This window comes from Ornithodoros turicata, chromosome 1, assembly GCF_037126465.1.
Source record: "Ornithodoros turicata isolate Travis chromosome 1, ASM3712646v1, whole genome shotgun sequence".
Lineage (NCBI taxonomy): Eukaryota > Metazoa > Arthropoda > Arachnida > Ixodida > Argasidae > Ornithodoros > Ornithodoros turicata.
The window spans coordinates 67,355,870-67,363,929 of NC_088201.1; the positions used below are offsets into that span (position 1 = coordinate 67,355,870).

General features: G+C 44.5%; 1 long non-coding RNA gene across 1 annotated transcript; it reads right to left on the reverse strand.

Moving 5' to 3' along the window:
- Positions 1-1,046: 1,046 nt before the first annotated feature.
- On the reverse strand, positions 1,047-1,779 carry LOC135400123 (uncharacterized). Its single transcript, XR_010424532.1, has 2 exons — positions 1,682-1,779; positions 1,047-1,398 (listed from the first exon to the last, which is right to left on the reverse strand). It is a non-coding gene; the product is annotated as an uncharacterized LOC135400123 (long non-coding RNA).
- Between the last annotated feature and the right edge of the window lie 6,281 nt (positions 1,780-8,060).

The following is an 8,060-nucleotide window of genomic DNA, read 5'->3' on the forward strand; positions in this document are numbered from 1 at the left end:
GGGGGAGCATATTACTGAAGAATGTAAGAGTAATATATTTTGGGAGAAATTGGATTTTGCCGGAATTGGAGGGAAGCTGGTTCGGGAGGGAGTTAGCTGTTGGAATCGGGTTCATCCTGAAAGAGGCGGACCATTTTTCTGTTGTACTATGTTGCACACCTGCCAACCTTCCACATTCAAAATGCAGGAGACCCCGGAACTAAGAAAGGAATGCACAGGCTTTGAACTCCAAGGTTGGGATAGTGTCTGTTCTTCTGTTCTGGCCATTGTCTTCCCAACACTGTGGGAGATTTGGCAGGTATGCAAATGCCCACAAGATATAATGCTAAACAAAAAGAAATGTCATGTGGATTTGTCTTTTCCAGCTGCCTAAGGTTCACGCCATACTCGTCATTCACGAGATGGGTCTGGGGATACCTTGGTCCAAGGAACAGACGACAGGTTCCTGGATGCGTTGTCCGAGCCATCAGGAGGGAGTTCCCATCTACGTCCTATCAAGGCTATCAGCGTTAGGACCATCGAAGCAAGGGTGTCTTGACAAGAGAGACAAGCTGGTGCATACTGATGGCTGGAACTGGAGACATGTAGTGGCAAGACAAAAATTTTGCTGACATAGGCACACTTTGTGTAAATGAGTCCTTGGTCATCCCCCTTGCCTCCCATCAGAGGTTTTGGAGGATACTATAGGTGTGTGGTGTACGGATAGGTTTATCCGTACACCACACACCAATAGTATCCTCCTAAACCTCTGATGGGAGGCAAGGGGGATGATCAAGGGCTCATTTACACCAAGTGTGCCTATGTCAGCAATTTTCGTCTTTTCGTCATTGCAGTGTGGGGGATGTTTTGTCTTGTCACTCTGTATCTCCAGTTGCAGTCAACAGACTGTCTACCCATCTGTACAGCAAAAACTACTACACGTGGCAGTATTAGCTCTGGCATCAAATCCAGACTGTACTGCACTAAGTTAGTGCCGAGGTGGGAATACTTTGAATTCTGTGCAGATTGTCAATGCGGTGTAGTGACGGGAATAAAGAATGACCCTATAATTGTATCGATTTATTGTACAGCGGAGTATGACGGAGTGGGAATAACGAAATAGCATAGGTGTATTTGCCTCCCATTATGTATGGGAGGCAAATAAACCTAAGCTATTTTATGTTGTGCTGCGGTTCTACATTAATGTGGTGTGAAGTCTGGGCGGTTACAGGTACAATGCCACAGGGATGTTAGGAGGGTTCATGTTGGCAGATCCATATCCGGTGTACTAATACGCTATGCAAGTCTGTGTCCATTGTTTTCCTCTTCCTGGAATCAGGGGATGACAACCCCCTTGTGAGATGCGCCGTGAAGTGGGAAGTGGGTCCCCAGCACTTGCTTCAGCCATGACCTCCACATCTGAAATATGGCCTCGAGTGTTAACACTCAAAAGAATACGTTGAGGGCCTAGCAGGTACAATAACAAATATAAAAATGACTATGCAAATAAATCTTCCCCTTTGCGGTCCCTATTTCACTGGCACAGTTATTTTCCTGTCGACATTACGTTATAAACGCTGGCAGCCGCATCACACAAGATTCCTTTCACAGAACTCGACAGTTTTCAGGGCTTGTACATATCCATTATTTTGTGGGACGTGCAAAAAGAATTGCAATATTTTCGTGGCTTGACAAAACATACCAAATCCAGTTGATTCCGTTGACGTGCTTGCTGCCGCCTGAAATAGAGCCAGAAATTAGCAACAAGGCTGCAGTAGAATACTGATGCAAGTGTCTCGGACGTAGCCAAACACAGATTGTGATGCTTTCACATCCCTGAATGCTGCCATCAGGCTTACACTATGAACTGTAGAAACATCCACTAGCTGCAATAAGATTAGAATAATGCTGTCATGTGGGAGTGTTACGTTACTCCTGCATAACCCTAGTAAAAAAAAACAGCCTGGATCCACTGTGGAACCAGCCTGGAAAGGCCATCCCAGGCTGGGGCTAGGCTGGCCAAGGCTGTTTCCATGCTGGGTCTAGTGCTGTTTGATTTCCTTTCTCAAACCATCCAACTTCCACTCTGAAACAAGGATGGTTCCCTGCTGGATCCGAGCTGGAAATGAGATATTCCAGCGACTACGCTGGAATGTGCGAGATTGTTCACTGTGAACACTGTGAAGATAATGTTGGCTTATATACGGGAAAAAAAAGCCGAAATTAATTTCACAAATGTGTGCAAATAATATATGCCCAAATATAATAAAATAAATAAAATAATAAAACAAATAAAATAATAAAACAAATAAAATAATAAAATAAATAAAAATAAAATAATAAAATAAATACCCAAAGGTGTGCAATGTTATGCACAGAACTCCACGTACATGAGTAGATTGCAAAAAAAAAAATATTGTTGATTTGCTCCACGCTGCGAAACGTGAGCTTTCCCGGTTTGTCAAACCGAAACTTTAGCCATAATGCTCTCATCGTAAAATGCGACCAACCGCCATCGGCATTAACTCAGAATCTGCTTTGAACTGGAAACGTCGGTTGTTGTGTTGGTATCGCAGCCTGGTAATTTAGGTGTTTCCTCCTGCATTTCACCTTCGCCGACCATATAAAAGTGTGAACGTCTTTGCATTTGTGTAGTCGTGTGCTCTGTTATGCATTTTGTTCCTGAATCCGTGCACGAGCTCTATTACGACAAAGGGTAAGCGGCGTGTGTAGCACGGTTGATCCCCAAGTCCTAAATCTGAACTACAGTCACTATATAAGCTTATATAGTGACTGTAATCTGAACCAAGAGGTGCAGTAGTGACCCGATACTTATCTATAGTAGTTATCTGAACTGCCTTCATGATGTGTCATTGTCCCGCTTGCACGGGACGGACTTTGTCGGACAATTAAATGAAAACGAGCGATTGAGAAGTGACCTTTGTGATTTCGCACATGCCAAACTTTGCATCAAACTGTCACATTATCGTCTCATAGTGTTGCCACTGTTGCTGCATGTACACTATTTGTAGTATGTCTAGTATCATACCTGTTATGGGGTGGTAGTTATTGTTGTTAAAATAAATATTTGAATTTATTGCTGATTGTCACTTTATTCATTTGTTATAGTGTGTTTCCAATTTCTGCTTTGTGTAGCAATTTATCTTGTATAAGTTGCTTCTACTTGAGCGGAACCTCCTGCCTTGGAGCATAAGTTCCAGCAGAAGGTACAGGCTGAAGTGGAAGCACTCCTACATCGGGACCCGATAATCCGGCTGGAGACACGCTGCATTTCCAGCCTTGTTCCAGCCTGCGTCCACTGTGGAACCAGTTCTAGACCAGTCTTTCTCCGGCTGGATGCAGCCTGTTTCTAGCCTGGTACAAGCCCGTTTACAGGCTAGATCCAGTCAAATTCCAGGCCGGAACCAGCCTGTTTCCAGGCTAGATCCAGTCATATTCCAGGCTGGAACCAGTCCAATAATCCAGCTGGAATTGTCACTGCATTTCCAGCTGGAATTTTTACTAGGGAATACTGGCGACAATTAGCACAGCAACAACACACCAATCTTTTTTCTCTAGAGTACGCGTACTATTGCGTCAGGATGCTGCAATCATTGTAATAATTTGTGTACATTGTAGCCGGTGTGACTGTGACGTTACAATCGGCGGCGAGGCCAGGTGTTTGCGATGATGTTTACTGTGACAACTGATATTTTTCATCGCAGCGTATAGCTGTGACCACGCAAAATTGTCACTTACCTCCGTTACTGGTTCCTGCCCTTGTTCCTGATCGAATGTGGTAGGCACGGCGTCAATCTTCAGCCGCTTCTGTTTCTGCCGTAGCCCAAGCCGAACTTGCAATACATCTTCATCAAAATAGGCGTCGTCGGCGAAATGACAGGAACAGACGCGTGAAACATTCAATCCTTGGGCCACACCACAGTAGTGGCTGGCGATCGCTGCCTCACACTTTCGTTTCGTTTCGCCATTGCGAGGTCGGTGAAATGTAAGCTCGGGATTCGCGTTATAAGTCTTTCTGCACCCGAGCACGTAGCACCGGTTTCCTGGCTGTGACATCGCACGTCAACGGCGGGAAATCATAGGCCACACGCTGTAGTTCAAAGTACTTCAAAGCAAACGCGACAAGACAACAAGAAAAAGGGTCAGACGCACGCTCAGACACACACAGAATCTGCGGCGGGAAGGAGCGCCTCCTGATGGTTGGTTTATCCGGGTGACGTCATCCAGTGTCGGCGCCTTGCGGGGATTGCCGTGCGCGCCGGAAGCGCGAACATTTAAAAATCGTTTCTGAGTCAACCAAGTGGATTTGTGCGGAGAAAATTTGCCGGCGTACGTTATGAACGACAGGGAACATGACCATAATAGTTCCGGAACACGCTTCCGGATGCGACTATCCCTTTAACCGTCTTTGTTATTTTTGATTCACCTGTATAAATTTAGGCCCTGTAACCTTGCCAGTACGGCTGGTACGACCGTAATTGCAAGAAGTTGCCATGATCGCTGCGGCGACTGTTGTGGGTACAGTAAGATGGCGGCCGGTTTCTTCACGCTCGCGCTCCCTATCCGCGATCCAGCCTTTTACAATCGAGATCAGTGGTTCTACTATAGTTCTACTGCTGTCCACATTTTCACGAATTGAAAGGATGTTCAAATAAGTGATATGCTTTTTTCCTGACCGTGAACGTTCACAAATGTGTGGACCTAAAGTGTATTCTTCGAAACTTGTCTATCGAGAGAAAAGACAGTTGCGGCTAAGTTGCTCTTTCGTTCTTGCAAGCTTGAAACAATGCTTACTGCTGCAGCAATGTATATCAAATGCGCCGGAGAGTCTAGGTGTCCTGTATGAGCTCCTCACGGAGAAAATGACGAAAATCGGTGGTCGTAGAACGCTTTCGGGAGGGTGTTATACTAGCACACGACGCAGCCATTACGAGATTTCCCTAATGTAAGTGTGTCCGGTAATGGCGGCTAGCGAGCGTAGCTCCGGAGAGGTACCGTGCGGTCGGCGTCCTCTGAGCATGCGCAGTTGCGTGGCCGCGCCGACGGTAACATACCGTGCGGGAGAACGTGGTTTGCTAAAACTCTCTATTACCTCCTGCGCCTAACCAACAGTCTAGGCCTCCACTTCGTCGGAGCACACGGCAACGCACGGAGCCTCTACGTTATCCTCAAATATCTAGAAGTTGAACTGACCCCTTTAATCTTTCCTGGGACTCATCGACACGTTTTGTGTATTTCGTGTATTTTTACTCTGTTTTGAAAGTAACGTAACGTGTGTATCCCTCTGTAAGAAATAATTTCTTTAAAAAATGATTTTTTTTTCTTTTGAAGGGAGGATGTGTGGTATGTAGAAGAAGACGATGAATAACGAGACACGAGAATGGGACGGTGGCTGGCGTGCTAGGACACTACAGTGGGCAACCTGAATCACTCAGTACCACAACCACGTTGCACCAGCCTATTGCTCGTTGAGCGTCTTGTATCTTCTGAAGAAGTTGTCTATAGTTCTCGCTGAGTTATGGCCTTGAACTATGAGTTCATTATTGCCTCTCCCCCTCTCTCCCCTTAGCGAAATGAATCCTGTATGTGGACGGTAAGAGCCGCCAGCTCAATCTACGGATCGTTTGCAGACTTGACAATATAAAGCACTGGTTTTGGTCCGTCTGGAGAGTAAAATAACGTCACCATGGGTACACATGAAAATGTTCTACAGGCCACACACATCCAAGTTCTTCGGCTTCAATCTGTGAATATCTTGTTTCTGTGTCAGAAAGCGACCCGCTTGCATAGGCAACTGGTACCAGTGTGCCATCTTTTTCTGTCTTTTTGCGTTGTAACACGATGCCTCCTATGCCAACAGGGCTGGCGTCTGTAATGACATGTGTTTCTGTCCCTAAATTATAGAAGGCTAAACATGGCTGTTCAGCTAGCTTGCTTTTCAGGTGATGAAACTCACGTTCAGCAACATTTGTCAACTCCAGTCACTCTTTGTTGCTTTTAACTAGTCGCAAATTCATCACTCTGTTGGTGCGCTGCTAACTTTAGTCGTCCGTGCGCCATTAAAACTACAATCATCATCATCATCGCCTTATACATTGCGAGCGAACGGCTCACTCTAAGACACGTCCTGCAACATGCGGATATATAAAAAAAAACATGCGGGTAAACAAACAGAGCTGAACGGTTTATTTTTTTTTACCCTCAGGGCAGAAGCATTATACAGAGGGGCGCAGGACATTAAAAAAAAACAATACAGCACAGAGCCAGTAACACAAATTATATATGAGTAATTGTGATTCAGCAACACAAAAATGTTCGAACAGTGCTTTTTATAGTGCTGGATGTCGATGATTGAAGTGATGGAAGTGGGAAGCTGGTTCGATTCAATGGATGTAAGTCGCACAAGTGATTTCGCAAATGTGCATGTTAAGTAACGATGGATGCCGACTTTCTTATTGTTGTCTAATCTTGGTGATATGTAACTCGGACTAAGGATGAGTGACGTTTTCAACGCAGGGTTATAATAATAAAACTTGTGAAATAGACGGAGACGACTTATTTTACGGCGCAGTGACAGTGGTGGCAGATGAAGGTTAGTTTTCATTAAGGTGACGCTGGCGGTGCGATTATAGTTACCCAGGATGAAGCGTGCTGATGTATTTTGGACACCTTCCAGTATACGGATGAGCGTCTCTTGGTGAGGATCCCAAATTGCGGCTGCGTATTCTAGCTTAGATCGGATAAGTGTTTTATATAATGTTACCTTCATGTTAATTGGAGCAAGAGAGAAATTACGTTTAATGTAACCTAAACTTTGGTTTACCTTTTCTGAAATGTATGTAATATGTTTGTGCGAGAACAGGTCGTGTGAAATATGAACGCCTTGATACTTGTACGTTGTTACCCGTTCCAATGGAGAGTCAGGACTTTTCCGGGCGGCACGTAAGTGCTTGCATTTAGTGATGTTAAGTTCCATACGCCAGGTTTGGAACCAGTTAACTATGGCGTTAAGGTCGGATTGAAGGAGGTTGGCATCGGATTCACTAGTAATTTCGCTGTAGAGAACACAATCGTACGCAAATAGGCGTAAAGGGGAACGAATTTGTTAGGAAGGTCATTAATATATATGCGAAAAAGCAAGGTACCCAAAACAGACTCTTGGGAGACGCCAGACCGAACAGCAGTGTAGCCAGAGCTGTAATCGTTAGTATAGTTACGAACTGACGACGGTGAAGCAAGACCGAATTGGGCCAATTTATTACGTTAGGGTCTATATTAAGTACAGATAGTTTATACAGTAATAATTTATGAGAAACTTTATCAAACGCTTTTGAAAAGTAAAAAAAAGCAGTCTGCAATGGAGCTCCTATCTAGTATGGCGTGAAGATCATGCGTGAATGAAACTATAGTTGTGATTCGAAAGAATATGATTTCCTGAAGCCATGTTCGTGACGATAAAAGAAAGAGTTAGATTCAAGGTGGTGCATCAGATGGGAGTATATGATATGCTCAAGAATCCTGCAACAGACTGAAGTCAGGGATATTAGACGATAGTTTTGCGGACAATGCTTATCTCCGGACTTGCGTATGGGAATAACTTTCCCTATTTTCCAGTCTTCAGGAAGCCCCCCCCCCCCCTTCACTCAACGACTGTTCAAAAATTTTGGTTAGGTAAATGGACGAGTACATAGCTGTGCTTTTAAGAAACTTGGACCTAATCATGTCACTACCTGCGCTTGATGATAATGGGAGTGATTGGATGAGATTGGCAATCCCAACGGTATCGATTACTATCATATCCATAGGTGCATAGTTGTACCGAATAAGGCTGGGGTGCTCGTCGTCGGAATCTGGAGGGAACGTACCTGAAAACACAGTGTTCAGTACATCAGTACATTCTTCCTTACTGAAGACAATACCCGCTTCGTTACATAAAGATATTTCAGAATGGTCATTTTTGTTTATAATGCTCCAAAATTTCTTGGGATTTTCTGACAGCATTGCAGGCAATTTGTTACCGTAATATTGGGCTTTGGTCTCGTCAACAACCGCTTTGCATT